This window comes from Sapajus apella, unplaced genomic scaffold, assembly GCF_009761245.1.
Source record: "Sapajus apella isolate SASKATOON/1434 unplaced genomic scaffold, GSC_monkey_1.0 scaffold36, whole genome shotgun sequence".
Taxonomy (NCBI): domain Eukaryota; kingdom Metazoa; phylum Chordata; class Mammalia; order Primates; family Cebidae; genus Sapajus; species Sapajus apella.
This window is the reverse complement of record NW_022436976.1, coordinates 29,309,164-29,326,355: the sequence shown is the minus strand read 5'-3', so window position 1 is coordinate 29,326,355 and position 17,192 is coordinate 29,309,164.

Here is a 17,192-nt window from a genome sequence, read left to right as displayed (position 1 = left end):
TGTATAATGCTTTACAGTTTATAATTTTATGATACAGTTATACTTCTTACAGTTTATAATGCTATTTACATTCACTGATCTCATTTTCGAATAGGTAAGGCGGAGATTATTATCCCTGAAATAAGGAAACTGAATCTTGGAAAGATAGGAGATTTGATTAAAGTTGGAAGTGAGAAGGTTCCTCAAGAACCACTAGAATCCAGGTCTCTTAATTTCTAAACTACGATTCTTTTCTTTACCCCACAAGGTCTCACACTCAAGGTGCTCAGAAATTTCTGCTGTTGAACAGTGAATTCACAGAGTAACTTAGAAGGACTGAAGAATTAGCTTCATATCTTTAGTGAAGAGACAGAGAGGAAGTTGTATTTTGTTTTTAATTTCTTACAAGCTTGGAAGGGAACAATATTGTTGCACCTTGTGTCTCTGAAACACATTTAGTTTCATAATTTGTCAAGCAGTTTTTTGTTGCAGAAAGGGAGCTTTAAGAACACACAATTGTAGCGGTACTGAAAAGCAGTCTTGGGTTCATGGCAGCATTTTTTACCTTTTTACAAGTAGTAATCTTCTCTTAGCTAGAAATTAGAGCAGTTAAGAGCTAATCTTATGGCAATTCAAACAGAGAATGTTGTTCATTAAAAAAAAAAAAAAAAAAAGAAGAATCTAGAATGGATGGAGGAACTTGCAAATAAAGATGATTCAGAGAAGCTCCAAAACTGGTCAAACTAGAGCTTGGCTGATAACTTAAAAGGAGACTCATGCTGCCACCTTGTGTCAATATAGGAAAATGCCATGGCTCCCAAAGTGAAAATAGCAGTAATTGGGGGATGGAGAATGACTGAAATGAGAATTAAGAACTTTTATAGGCCAGGTGCAGTGCTCACGCCTGTAATTGCAGCACTTTGGGAGGCTGAGGCGGGAGGATCACGAGGTCAGGAGATCGAGACTATCCTGGGCAACATGGTGAAACCCCGTCTGTACCAAAAAATACAAAAATTAGCTGGGCGTGGTGGCGTGCACCTGTAGTCCCAGCTACTTGAGAGGCTGAGGCAGGAGAATTGCTCGAACCCAGGAGGAGAGATTGCAGTGAGCCGCGATTGTGCCACTGCACTCAAGCCTGGTGCCTGGCGACAGAGCAAGACTCGGTCTCAAAAAAAAAAAAAAAAAACTTTTATAGCATACATAAAATAATAGCCAACAGTTAGTAGATTTTGACTATCCACATATCGGTTATTCATTCAATAGAAATGTATTCAGCATCTGCTATGTACCACTCTTCTATAAGCTAGGGATAAGGCAGTGAATAAAACAAAAAATTCGTGTACTCGATGAACCTTTACATGTTAATTATTTTATAAGCGTTAACTCCATTAGAATTCCAAACAACCCTGTGAGGAAGGTTTTTCCATTTTACAGATGAGGCTACTGGGGCACAGCAAAGTTAAGTAACTGTTTAACTGCTAGGTGACAGAGCCTAGGCAGGTGATTTGAACACAGGCAGTCTGAGATAGAGCCATCAGGTCTTTTATTATTATTATTATTATTATTATATTATTATTTTGAGATGGAGCTTTGCTCTTGTTGCCCAGGCTGGAGTGCAATAACATGAACTCAGCTCACTGTAAACTCCACCTCCCTGGTTCAAGCTGTTCTCCTGCCTCAGCAGGAGCTGGGATTACAGGCGTGCACCACCATGCCAGGCTAATTCTGTATTTTTAGTAGAGATGGGGGTTCTCCATATTGGTCAGGCGGGTCTCAAACTCCCGACCTCAGGTGATATGGCTGCCTTGGCCTCCCAAAGCGCTGGGATTACAGGCATGAGCCACTGTGCCCAGCCTATTATTGTTATTTTAAAATTATTATCTTTCTGGTGAATATTTAGAATTAGCTAGCTGGACTTAGCATAGATGATCCCAGTTCTGTTGGTAACATCCGAAGCATTGTAAATCAGGAGGCAATTGAACATATGCCTTCTTCTCTCCACCAGGCCTGATCAGGATGTGGACCTTGGCCACATCAGTGTCATAGAGCTCCTTCATAGCCAGTTTGATGTGGTGCTGGTTTTGGCTTTGACATCCACAATGAACCCAAGTGTATCATTGTTTTCTTTTTTTCTGTTTACACATTACTTCCTTTATAATTTATTATGAAGACTTTCAAGTATACAGAAAAGTTGAAAATAATTTACCATGAGCATTCATATGCCCACTCTCTAGAAGCCACCATTAATACTTTATTATACTTTTTTTTTTTTTTTGAGACGGAGTCTCACTCTGTCACCCAGGCTGGAGTGCAGTGGCATAATCTCAGTTCACTGCAACGTCTGCCCGATTCTCCCGAGTAGCTGGGACTATAGGCATGTGCCACCACGCCTGGCTAATCTTTTGTATTTTTAGTAGAGACGGAGTTTCACTGTCATGTTAACCAGGATAGTCTCGATCTCCTGATATGATCTGCCCTCCTCGGCCTCCCAAAGTGCTGGATTACAGGCATGAGCCACTGTGTCCGGCCCTATTATACTTGTTTGAGCACATATCCATCATGTTATGCATCAATCCATCTTGATTGTGAGGTTGTTTTCTATCTTTTTCTTGCCCATCAGTGGAACTGATGAGACAGAGTGAGTAAGCTTGTTTCTCCTGGGACCGCTCATTCAAGGACATTTGGGCTGCTTCCAGAACTACAGCGCCTTGGGTTACCAGAAAGAGGGTGACGTATGGATCTCCTTTTTTTTGTGGCCAAAGCCTTTGCTTTGGCATCAGCTTTAGGAGAGGCAAAAGCTTCCTTCTTCATCTTCAGCACCATCTTGTGAAAAGGCTAAGACGTTAGTCCTTAATCTATACTGAATAAACTTTGTCTAAGGCAGCAGCCCCCAACCTTTTTGGCACCAGGGACTGGTTTTTTGGAAGGCAATTTTTCATGGACCAGGGAAGGGGCTGGGGAATGGTTTCAGGATAATTCAAACACATTACATTTATTGTGTGCTTTATTTCTATTATTATGCATTGGGAACCCTGAGCTTGTTTTCCTGTGAGTAGACAATCCCATTTGGGAGTGATAGGAGACAGTGACAGATCATCAGGCATTAGATTCTCCTCCTTGCAAGCATAGTTCACTGTAGGGTTTGTGCTCTTATGAGGATCTGATGCCATGGATGATCTGACGGGAGGCGGAGCTCAGGGAGTAATACAAGCCCTTGGGAGCAGCTGTAAAGACAGACGAAGCTTTGTTTGCTGGCTGGTGTCTCACCCCCTGCTATGCAGCCCAGTTCCTAACAGGCTACACTATTGATCTGGGGCCTGGGGGTTGGGGACACCTGGTTTAAGGCGCACAGGAGAAAGATTAGGGGTTTCTGAAGTGGTACTTTAATTGTGTGCATCTGGGAGGAAAGAGTGGAAGGTTGTTTGTGTGTGTGATATGCATATATATATATATATATACACACACACTCTATGCATATGTGTATATTTATTCAGTGTATATGTGTGTGTATCTATTTGCTCATTTAATCATTCATCAAATTTCATAATCACCTTTTCTCTATGCTAGGATTTATGCTAGGTACTAGAGATAATCAAATTAATGCTATGACCTGTATAACTAATTTTTAGAAAAACGTGAACAAATACTTGCAATATTATCATATTTCATTGTAAAGTTTAAATTGTTTTCTTTAAAAAACCTGTAATTTCCTTCAGGCACAAACCACACCATGTGCCTAACATGTTACATAATAAGGCTTCAAACAGTAGTTGTTGAAAAAATGACTAGAGGAAAGTTGCAAGCTCAAGGTAAGGGTATCAGGGAAAGCTTCAATGAACAGAAAAGTCATAGTTGCATAACAAAGTTGAAAAAGATGCGTAATAACTTACGTACATGGAAACAGATGTGTGAAACCTCTATTTTACATGATTCATAAAACATAATCCCAGATGGATCATAGACATAAGCATTAACAATAAAATGAAACTTCTAGAGTAAGATGAAGGATAATATATTCATGATTTTGGGATAGGCAAACATTTCTTAAATAGGAATAAAAAAGCATTGATGACAAAGAAGAGATTGATACACTGAAATTTATTAAAATTCATAATTTGTATTTATAAAATACACCAGAGCTGCCAAACTATGGACTTTGTATTAGTCTGTTCTCCCACTGTTATAAGGACATACCCAAGACTGAGTAATTTATAAGGGAAAGAGGTTTAATTGACTCACAGTTCCACAGTGATGGGGAGGCCTCAGGAGAGTTACAATTATGGCTGAAGGGGAAGCAGACACATCCTTCTTCACGTGGTGGCAGCAAGGAGAAGTACAGATCGAGTGGGGGCCTGGTGAACCTCCTTATAAAACCATCAGACCTTGTGAGAACTAACTCACTATCATGAGACCAGGTCAGAGGAAACTGCCTCCATAATTTAATTATTTCCACCTGGTCCATCCCATGACACATGGGGGTTATGGGAATTACAATTCATGATGAGATTTGGGTAGGGACACTGCCCAACCATATCAAACTATAAACTTAATCCAGCCTGTCAAGTCTCTTTGTACAATCTGTGCACTAAGAATAATTCTTAAATTTTTACATGGTTGAAAAACAGTCAAAAGAAGAATGATATTTCATGATATGTGAAATGTATATAAAATTCAAATTTTAGTGTTCATAAATAAAGTTTGAGTGGAATACAGCCATGTTTACTCAGTAACATATTGTCTATAGCTGCTTTTGCACAACAATGGCATAGCTGAGTAGTTGCGATAGAGAACACATGACCTGAAAAACCTGAAATATTTATTATTTGGCCCTTTACAAAAAAAATTTGCTGACTCCTAAAACATAAAATTAAGAAAATGAAAAGGTAAGCCACAAATTGGAACAATACACATATTCACTAAAAGAACATATATCCAGAGCACATAAAAAAAACTCCTACAAATCAATAAGAAAAAGACAGACAACCAAAAATGTGGTGGTGGTGGTGTTTTTTAAAAAAAGGCTGGGGGGCAAAATTCTTGAATAGGCAGTTAACAATAGAGGATATACAAATGACCAATACACAATGGCAAAATGTTCAACATCATTAGTCATTAGGGAAATGCAAATTAAAACCACAATGAAATACCACTCCATACCACTATATACCCACCAGAATGGCCGAAAGTTAGAAGCTTGACAATATCAAATAGTGAGGATATGGGCCAACCGGAGAGATAATAGTCATAGCTCCTTTGGAAAACTCTTGGATAAAATCTACTAAAACTAAACCTATGTCTATCTGATGGCCCAACAATTCCACTCCTAGGGGCATGCCTTGCAAAAATGAGGACGTATGTCTACCAAAAGACTTGTACAGTAAGGTCCATAGCAGCTTTATTCATGATAACACACGAATGGAAACAGCACAAATTAGAATAAATATGTATCATACACAGTGAAATAGTACGCAGTACTGAGAAAATAAACCACAACCACACAGAAGAGCTTGGATGCATCTTTCAGACATATGTCCAAAAAAAAAATTCACACAAGAGTGCATACTATATCACTTTAGAAGTTCAAACACAGGTAACTTGTCTATGGTGATAGAGCTAGATAGAATAGTGATCACCTTTGGGGAGGGGATTGTTAACTGGGAAGAAGCCTTCTGAATGTCTGATTTGTGTGATGGTTACATGAGTATACAGATATGTAAAAATATATGTGAACAAAAAGCTTTTGCACCTATTGCACATATGTTATACTGCAACAAAGACTTAAAAACTGTCAAAAAGCAGAAAAAATATACATGAAAGTATGCACAAGAATGGCAATTTAACTACGTATAATATGAATGGGAAAAGAGGTAAATAGATGAATTTCTTCAATTTTCCAAATTGTGAACATCAGTTATATTTATCCATTTGCTGTTTGGCCAACAGAGAAATAACTAATTATTCTGAAATTTTAACCTACTTACTCATTGCAGTTCCCAAACATGCCAGCATGATTTTGCCCTTGAACTGCATTAATGGCTATGGCTATGTGAATGTTCCTGTCTCAGATAATTCTCAGTCGTCTACTTCACTTGTGCCTGTATAGACATTCCAAAAAAGAGAAAGAGAGAGAGGGAGGAAGGAAGGTAGAGAGAGAAAAAAAGAAAGGAAAAGAAAAGAAAAAACACATCTGAAAGACAACTTTTCAACTTGGATAAAAAAGATGAGGAATGTGAGAAAGCTCATAACATGGACAAACAAGAACTAAAACACCTTTATTAAGTGTAGTGGATTGAATGGTAGCCCCCAAAATGATATGTTTATATCCTAATGGCCAGAATCTGTGACTGTGACCTTGTTTGAAAAGGAGTCCTGGCAGATGTAATTACATTAAGGGTCTTTAGATCATCCTGAATTACTCAGACGGGCCCTAAACCCAAGGATAAATGTCCTTGTAAGAGACAGAAGAGAAGACATGGACACCCAGAGAAGACCATGTGAAGACAGAGGCAGAGATTGAGGAAATGCATCAAGAAATGCTGATACAACCCCCAGAAGCTGAAAGAGGCAAGGAATGGGCCCGTTCCAGCAGCTTCCTGACGGAATGTAGCCCTGCTGGATTTTGGACTGCTGGCCTTGAGAACTGTAAGTGAACATATTTCCGTTGTTGTAAGTTACCTAATTTGTGGTACTTTGTTGCAGCAGCCCTAGAAATTAATACTAAGAACATTATCTTCCTCAGCCCAGTGAAACGTTTCTGTTTCCTTAAATTTTGCAGGATGGGAAATGAAATCGAGAATGACGCAGACATAATAAGCGGGGCCTTTGCACGAAATGTTCCCTCTGTTGGCATGCTCCCCTTCTTCAGACCTTTACTATGCTCACCGTGTCTGCATCTCCCCTGACGCCCTTGCTTTATTTTTCTCCATAGAATTTATCTGACACTGTACATCTACTTGTTTGTTTCTTTCCTGTCTTCCCCCACTCTCTTTCACACTCTGCTGAGCTAAGTACATTCGTCTTTTCCGCCCTTCTTTCTCCCTGATGCTTGGTGCTTGGTAAATATTTGTTGAATAAATTAGAAAATAAATAAATGAGCAAGTGAGTGAATGAATCAAGGACTCATGGGGATGGCACACACACAAAGGTCTCAGGCAGAGTGCATGATGATTTTAGATACTGCTGAATTTGTGTCCTTATTTGAGGAGTGCTGCTTCATTGTTATTCATTAGATAAAACAGATGGCTGTGGGGGGTTCACCTCATAGCAGCCCATGTTCCAAACCAACCCCACTGTTCTCAGGAATTACACAGCCTGGTTCACTGTTCATATTTGCTGATTGCTTTCTGTCTCCCCAACCTGGATTGTCCCTCCCCACTTAGACATTCTTTTCTCCATTCTCCCCTCCTGTGGCAATATTCACTGGCTTTTATCTTGCATCTTAAACTGGTGGGCAATTTTTTTCTTTTCTTTTTTTTTTTTTTTTAAGACGGGGTTTCACCATGTTGATCAGGCTGGTCTTGAACTCCCGACCTCAGGTTGATCCGCCCGCCTTGGCCTCCAAAGTGCTTGTATTACAGGCATGAGCCACCACGCACTGCCCACCGGTGGGCAATTTACTGGGCTTTACCATACTTAGAAAATGTCCAGGTTAACCTAGTTCAAATGAAAGTGAAAAGTTTAATTAAGACAAAATTCAGGTGAAAAATAAGGAAGGAAACCTTAGTAACATTCTTTGAATATCTAATACATGCTGGTTCCTTTCATATGTACTATCTCTTCATATCAACTCAGTGAGATAATAGCATTAACTACCACTTACGTCTGTTTGCTATGTGCCAGCCCCAAGCAGTTTGCATATATTAGTTAATGCGTATCTTATTTAACAACCGTGTGAGATAGGTGCTATTATTATCATCCCCATTTTGGGATTAAGAAAATGAGACTTAAAGAGATTAAGTAACTTGTTCAAGATCATACAACTATGCTCAGGACAGAACCAGTCTCCAAATGCAGGCAGCTAGAGGTTCAGAGTCTGTGCCTTTAACCAACAAGCTGTGATAAGCCAGTAGATGATTAGTTGGCTACTGTAAGTTATGTTATCTCCATCTTACAGATGACGGAATCAGGAAAAATCGTAATGGTTTTCAATGTCACATAGCTAGTAAATGGCAGCGCCAATATTTAAGCCCAATCTAAACCATATATCAGACTATCGATGTATGTGTCTAATTGGTTATTTTCAAACACATCTCAAATTTAGCTTATCCAGAACTACGCCCAAAATGACTCTTCCCCAGGGTTTCTCAATCTAAGTAAGTGGGATCTCTCCATCTGTTCATATCCTTCATGCCCTACATCCACTCAGTCTGCAAACTTTCACTGATTCTTTTTCCAAAATAGACACCAAAGTCCATCTCTTATATCTGCCTTCATCTCAAACATCCTTTCTTCCTAGTCCACTGCAATAACTTTTAATTGCCCTCCCAGTCTCTACACTTTCCCACTTCTAATTCTCCCCACACCAGCCATAGAATTTTTTTTTAATGGAAATTGGATTATGTCATTTGTTAGCTTAAATCCCTCTAAATCTTTTTCGGGGGGGTGGGCTTCTGATAACATTTAAAATCCTCATACTGTGGCCTTGTCTAACTGCAGCTTATTTTCCAACTTTTTAATCCACCTTAAGGATATTGGCCTTCTCCCTAATATCATAAGTACTATGATATCTATCAACTCATTGACATTAAGTTCCTTCCCAATATGGGGCCTTAACATACACTACTTCATTTATTGTGTTTTTTCCCTCCTTTCTTTTTTTTTTTTTTTTTTTCTTTTTGAGACAAAGTCTCATTCTGTCTCCCAGGCTGGAGTGCAGTGGGGCGATCTCAGCTCACTGCAACCTCTGCCTCCCAATTCAAGCAATTCTCCTGCCTCAGCCCCCCAGGTAGCTGGGACTACAGGTGCATGCCACCATGCTCAGCTAATTTTTGTATTTTTAGTAGAGATGGGGTTTCACCATGTTGGCCAGAATGGTCTCCATCTTCTGACCTTGTGATCGGTCCACCTTTGCCTCCCAAAGTGCTGGGATTATACGCGTGAGCCACTGCACCCAGACTTTTCCCCTCCTTTCTATTACCTTACTCTCTTCTTTAAAAAACAGATTTATAGCTATGTAACATAGAAATGTAATTCAGATATCATAAAATACACCCACTTATAGTATACAATTCAATCATTTTAGTATATGCACAGAGAGCGTACCATCACCACAACTCATTTTAGAACACTTTAATCATCCCTAAAAAAAACTCACAGTGACTGCTGTACCAATTAGCAGTCATTCCCTGTTTCCTCCAACCCCTCTAGCCCTAGGTAGCTCCTAATCTACTTTATGTCTCCATGGATTTCCCTATTCTGGACATTTCATGTAAATGGAGTTATACAATGTGTGATCTGAAACAGTTTGTTTAAGTTCTTTGTAGATTCTGGATATTATCCCTATGTCAGATGGACAGATTGCAAAAGTTTTCTCCCATTCTGTAGGTTGCCCAAAGAGATTGAGTTGAGAGGGCACAGCTAACTAGATACAGACAGAGCGATACCTATATATATGGAGTCATCCCTCCTTGACCTACGTTCTTCATGTCATTTTATTAACATAGGTCTGCATCTTGGCCAGACACAGTGGGTTACGACTGTAATCTCAGCAGTTTGGGAGACCAATGTGGGTAGAGCTCGAGACCAGATTGGGCAACATGGTGAAACCCCATCTCTACCAAAATTAGCTGGGAGGGTGATGTGTGCCTGTGGTCTCAGTTACTTACCAGCTACTTAGGAGGCTGAGGAAAGAAAGAAAGAAAGAAAGAAAGAAAGAAAGAAAGAAAGAAAGAAAGAAAGAAAGAAAGAAAGAAAAAGAAAGAAAAGAAAGAAAGAAAGAAAGAAAGAAAGAAGGAAGGAAGGAAGGAAAGAAACAAAAGAAAGAAAGAAAAAAAAAGAAAGAAAACAAAAGAAAGAAAGAAAGAGAAAGAAGGAAAGAGAGAGAGAGAGGAGAAAAAATACTTGAGGACATTAGCCATTTCTTCACATTTAATAGGCATGTTTTTTAATTCTCTATTGTAAGGAAGTGGCTGTCCTCCTTGAAGTACCTAACTGATTCATTTGATTAATCTTGACCTTGTTACAGTTAAGAATTTGGAGTCAGACAGACTTTACCGCTTACTAACATGGATAACTGTGGGCAAGGTACTTCAGCTCCCTGCCCCTGAGTTTCCCCATCTGTTAGATGAGGAGAGCACTATTTGTTTTACAGTGTTACTGTGCAGATTAAATAATGCATATAACGTTTTAAATAAAATGCTCCATTTTGGTAAGTGTTTTATATTTCAGCAATGTAATGGGACTGACTACTGTTTAGGAATGTTATTCTGTAATGAAAGATTAACTCTTCAAGTTTGGTAGCTATTTAAAAAGCTCAAATTTGGCCGGGCGCGGTGGCTCAAGCCTGTAATCCCAGCACTTTGGGAGGCCTAGGCGGGTGGATCACGAGGTCAAGAGATCGAGACCATCCTGGTCAACATGGTGAAACCCCGTCTCTACTAAAATTACAAAAAATTAGCTGGGCATGGTGGCGCGTGCCTGTAGTCCCAGCTACTCAGGAGGCTGAGGCAGGAGAATTGCCTGAACCCAGGAGGTGGAGGTTGCGGTGAGCCGAGATCGCGCCATTGCACTCCAGCCTGGGTAACAAGAGCGAAACTCCGTCTCAAAAAAAAAAAAAAAAAAAAGCTCAAATTTCTGAAATACAGACAGATGAGAAAAGAAGTGTAGCATCTATCTCAGGGAAATATATTTATTCAAACAGAAAGGGCTAAAGAGGAAAACACGAAACTGAAAGTTCAAGAGGGTTTTAAATTCTTCCTAGGTTTTGTCATGTTGACTTCTGGATTATTTGATTGCATCTAAATTCGAGGAAGGGTGATAGAATCTAAATTCCTCCCCTCTGTGACTTACAAGTTGCAAAACTGGTCTGAATGTCCAGCTTTGCCACATAGAAAAAAGGCACCTCAGAAAAATTATTCCTTCAATGCATAAAAGTAATCCACTCTTGGAGCTAGAAAAACTCTTGGTGGCAGCTTGGACCACACCCTCATTCTACAAGAAGGAAATTAACCCAGAGAGACGAAGGAATTTGCTTACGACAGAGAAAAACCAAGATCCCAGGTCGTCTCATTCCCAGTTCTGTGCATCTTCCACCCCACCACATTGTTTTTGTCTCGATTTGCATGTGAAGGATTCTGTTTTACATGAGAATTGGGAACAAGAAACAACACTTACCTTCATACATCTATTCCTATACTTTCTAATTCATAACTCTTTCACATGTGGTTTTCAACCAAAAACATTGGAAGTGTGTGATAACATTTTTTCATAGTCACTATGACTGGGGGTTACTACATGTACCTAGTGATTGGGACCCAGGAATACTGCATAATACAGCATAATAAATATTCCACATGAATACAACAGTGGTCCTGTTGAAAAAAAAAATGACACACTGATATGGGTCAACTGTGTCCCTACCTAAATCTCATCTTGAATTGTAGCTCCCATAATTCCCACACGTTGTGGGAGGAACCCAGTGGGAGATAATTGAATCATAGGGCTAGTTTTCCCCATACTGTTCTCATGGTAGTAAGTCTCACGAGATCTGATGGTTTTATAAAGAGTTTCCCCTTTCGATTGGCTTTCGTTCTCTCTTGTCTGTTGCCATGTAGGACTGCCTTTCACCTTCTGCCATGACTGTGAGGCCTCTCACCTTCTGCCATGATTGTGAGGCCTCTCCAGCCACGTGGAACTGTGAGTCCATTAAACTTTTTTTTCTTTATAAATTACCCAGTCTCAAGTATGTCTTTATCAGCAGTGTGAAAATGGACAAATATACACCCTGAATATGGTTTAGGGATTGTGCTGCTAAATGCTTATATAAATACATTATATCCCATTTAATTCACATACTGAATAAGAGACATGCTATCAATTTCCACATTACAGAGTAGAAAATCGAAGCACTGAGGGGAAGGCCTGTATGAATGTAGATATGCACATATGTGTATGCACTAGCATTTTCCTCAAATCCCTCCTTTTTAATACCAAAGCACAGAATACAGGCATACCTAATTTAATGCACTTCACTTTATTGTTCTTCACGTATAGTACACTTTTACAATGGAAGCTTTGTGGCAACCCTCTAGGAGGCAAGCCTATCACTGTCATTTTTCCAACTGCATGCCCCCACTTTGTGTCTTCATGTAACATTTTGGTATTCTAATGACATCTCAAATGTTTTCATTACTATTACCTGTTAAGATGATCTGTGATCAGTGATCTTTGATGTTGCTATTGTAATTATTTTGGGACCACCACAAACCATTCCCATATAAGATAGCAAACTTCATAAATGTTAACATTATGTTCTGACTGCTCCAGTTTCTAGCCATTTGCCTCTCCTCTCCCCTTCTCTTCTGGCCTCCCTATTCTTTGAGACACAACGATGTTGAAATTAGGCCAGTTAATAACCCTACAATTGCCTCTAAGTGTTCAAGTAAAAGGAAGAGTCATATGTCTCTCACTTTAAATCAAAAGGTAGATATGATTAAGCTTAATGAGGAAGGCAAGGCAAAAAGCGAGATAGGCTGACAGTGAGGCCTCTTGCACCAAACACCTGGCCAAGTTGTAAATGCAAAAGAAAAGCTCGTAAAGGAAATTGTAAGTGCCGTTCCAAGGAACACACGGAGGTTACAAAAGCAAAATAGCCTTATTGCTGATATAGGAAACATTTCAGTGATCTAAATAGGAAATCAACTCCAACATTCCCTTGACCCAAAGCCTAATCTAGAACAGGACCCTAACTCTCTTTAAGTCTTTGAAGGTTGAGAGAAGTAAGAAAACTGCAGAAAATTAGAAAGCTAGCAGAGGTTGGTTGATGAGGTTTAAGGAAAAAGCTTTCTCCATAACATAAAAGTGCAAGGTGAAACAGCAAGTGCTAATGGAGAAGCTATACAAATTACTCAGAAAATCTAGCTAAGATCATTGATGAAGGTGGCTATACCAAATGACAGATTTTCAATGTAGATAAAACAGTCTTCTATTGAAAGAAGGTGCCATCTAAGAGTTTTCTAGCTAAAGAAGAAAAGTCAATGTCTGGTGTCAAAGCTTCTCAGGACAGCTTGGCTCTCTCATTAGAGGCTAATGCAGCTGATATCTTTAAGTTGAAGCCAATGCTCATTTATCATTCAAAAAATCCTAAGGCCCTTAAAATTTATGTTACATCTACTCTGCTTGTGCTCCATAAGTGGAAAAACGAAGGCTAATTGACAGCATATCTGTTTATAGCATGGCTTACTGAATATTTTAAGCCCACTGTTAAGACCTACTGCTCAGAAAGAAAAAAAAATCTTTCTAAATATTACTCTCATTGACAATGCATGTAGTCACCCCAGAGCTCTGATGGAGATGTATAAGAAGATGAACACTGATTTCATGCCTGCTAATACAATATCCAGGCTGCAGTCCATGGATTAAGAGGTAATTTTGACTTGAAGTCTTACTTAAGAAATACATTTTATGAGACTATAGCTTGCCATCTTGCCAATTTTTTTTAAAGTTCTTCTGTGGGTAAAATGCTATCAAATAATATAACATGCTATAGAGAAATCTTTCATGAAAAGAAGAGTCAACCACTGCAGTAAAATTCATTCTGGTCTCCCTTTAAGAAATGGCCACAGCCACCCCACCCTTCAACAACCACCACTCTGGTCAGTCAGCAACCATTGACACTGAGGCAAGACCCTCCATAAGCAAAACGATTATAACTTGCTGAAGTCTCAGATGATCATTAGCAGATTTTAGCAATAAAGTATTTTTAAAGTAAGGTATGCCTTTTTTAGACATTATACTATTGCACACTTAATAGACTACCAGATAGTCTAAACATAACTGAAAAGCAATTTGTGTGTCTTGCCTTAATGAGATCTAGCTTTAATGTAGTGATCTACAATATCTCCAAAGTGTGTCTGTATCTGAAACATTAAAAAGTGAGGGAAAATCGTTTTCTGTGTAGCTCCCTCTGCTTTGGTACTCTGCTCTGAAAATTCCAGCTGGCTCAGCGTCCCTAACTTCTGACTTCTTTCTCTTTTCAATTCAATGAAACTTCAGTGCTTTGTCTGTGCTCTTTCCTGAGAAGGATCATACCATTATCAATTATTCTTTATTTTTATTCTATTTATTTTAGTGGATATTCACTATCCATTATTCTTTATTTTATTTTATTTTGAGACAGGGTCTTGCTCTGTCACCCAGGCTGTAGTGCAGTAGTGCAATTTCAGTTCACTGCAAACTCTGCCCCCTGGGCTCAAGTGATCTTTCCACCTTAGCCTTTCAATCAGCTAGGATCACAGGCACACACCACCATGCCCACTCCTGGCCAACCATTATTCATACTCTTCCACATTTGTACAATTATTTTTTAGTACTTTTCCTTATGATATTATTTCCTCTGCATCTGATTTTTAAAAATAATTATATTAGTATATATACAAATGTTTATATTCTGACATTTTAATTTAACATATTATAAATATCCTTCACTACTATATGATTTTCATAACCATCACTTTACAATTCCAATGTGATTAAGATAATGACAATGTGCAAATCAGTGCCTGTATCTTAATTAATTAAGCATCCTTTTTTAGTCCTCTTTGCTATATTAAATACCAAGGAAAACATTCATGATTGATTTCCTCCTAAAGAATCTCTTTATTCCTCTCCCCCTTTCTCTGCAAGTCTTACTGTAGGCTTCAGCTATATTTTTGATACTTCTAGAATACCTCTTTGCCTCTGTGCATGCTATTTCCTTATCTGAAATGTCCTAAAATATCCTTTTCCCCTTTCCTTTTGGCCTCTATTTTAGAGGAGACATTCTTTTCTCTGGAAAGTATTATTTGCAAGACTGCTCTAAGAACTCTGTGGTTGGATTATTTGCCTATATCTATCAAAACACTTACTATGCAAAACTTCTACTTCCATCATAATGGGATAACTAGTATTGGGCTTGCCCTTCTGTCATTAAAAAAATTAGAAAAATAGACAAAATATGTGAAACAATTATCTTCAGAATTTTGACAATAAGCATAACAAATCTCTGACCCCTAAGGAGAGGGTAACAAATGAGAAAAGCCCTATGATTGCCCCATTTTTTTTACTTGGAGGCACTCTACAGACTGTGATGCAGAGAGAAAGAGCACAGATGTCTCATTGAATTGAAGAGAGAAAGAGATAGAAAGTTAGGAAGGCTGAGCTGGCTGGAAGTTTCACAGCAGAGTACTAAAGGCAGAGGGGGCCACACAGAAAAAGATTTTTAGTAAACTGCATGGGAACCAACTGAGTCTGTTGTTTAATACTAAGTTGTCAATACATAAAGTAAAACTCCATAAGGCTGGAAAACAATAACTGAAGAACTGCAAGCTGAACGATTCTCAAAACCCACAGAAGAGTGGAGAGATATTCAAGTAACCACAGGCTAAAGAACAGAGATATTATTAAACACCTATAGCATACTGTAGAACCCTGGGAAGGCTCACACCACAGTAGTAAGAGGCTCATACCATAGTAGTAGAACTCAACTAGTCCTAGAGTAAAGGCTACAGAGTACAGGGTTTACCCTAATAAAACTTAAAACAAGCCTCAAAAGTATCAAGCTGATCTTAAAACAGCTTAGCATTCTTTTTACAAAGACATCAAAATTTAGATATTGGAGATCATAAAATCACAAGGTCTAATGTCCAATCAAAATGTCTGGGCATACAAGGAAGAAGGAAAAGATGACCCATAGACCAGACGTGGTGGCTCACACCTGTAATCCCCGCACTTTGGAAGGCCAAGACAGGCAAATCACTTGAGGTCAGGAGTTCAAGATCAACCTGGCCAACATCATGAAACCCCATCTCTACTAAAAAATGCAAAAATTAGCCAGGTGTTGTAGTGGGTACCTGTAATCCCAGCTACTGGGGAGGCTGAAGCAGGAGAATCAGTTGACTGGAGGCCGAGGTTGCAGTGAGCTGAGATCCTGCCACTGCATTCCAGCTTGGGTGACAGAGTGAGACTCTATCTCACAAAAAAAAAAAAGAAACGTGAAGAAATGTAATAGTAAGAAAGGCCAAGTGGAAGTCTCTAAAATTGCTCCTCTTATCCTCAATGTCAATATAATAACACTATATCGTGAGGAGGATCGAATGGACTTGTAGCATCCTTAAGGACCTTAAGGATGCAGAGGTAATGATCCTTATATCTCCATTCATCCAGCTAGTCTGGCCACTGCAGAAACCAGATGATAGATCCTGGAGAAAGACGACAGACCACTGCAAGCACAACCAAGTAACAGTCCCAATTGCAATTGAAATGCTGGACATGGTATCTTTATTAAAGGAGATTCAGGTGCATGGCATGTATCCATTACCTTGAAGGATGTACTATTTTCTACCCCAATCAAGAAAAAGGATCAGAATCTATTCACATGAAATGGACAACTATATACATTCACAGTTTTTCCCCCATGGTTATTATCTTCTGCTATTGAATATTAACAGTCCAAAGAGATTTGAACTTCCTGGATGTTCTGCAAAACATCACATCAATCTGCGATAACATCATATTGATTTGGAGGGATGAGCAAGAAGTGGCTATCACATTGGAAGCCTTGATATGGTATGTGTACTTCAGTGGGTGGGTGATAAAACCTATGATAATTCAGGGGCTTGCTATTTTAATAAAATCTTTTTTTTTTTGAAACAGGGTCTCCATGTGTCACCTAGCCTGGAGTGCACTGGTGTGATTTCGGCTGACTGCAACCTCCACCTCCTGGGTTCAAGCGATTCTCCTGCCTCAGCCTCACAAGTAGCTGGGATTACCGGCATCTGCCACTACACTAGGCTAATTTTTGAATTTCTAGTACAGACAGGGTTTCACGATGTTAGTCAGGCTGGTCTCAAACCCCTGACCTCAGTTGATCCACCCGCCTCGGCCTCCCAAGTGCTGGGATTACAGGTGTGAGCCACCACACCCGGCCTCAGTAAGGTCTTTAGAGCTCCAGTGGTCAGGCATATTTCAGAACATGTCCTCCAAAGCAAAACGCAAATTGATGCATCTTGCATCTTTTC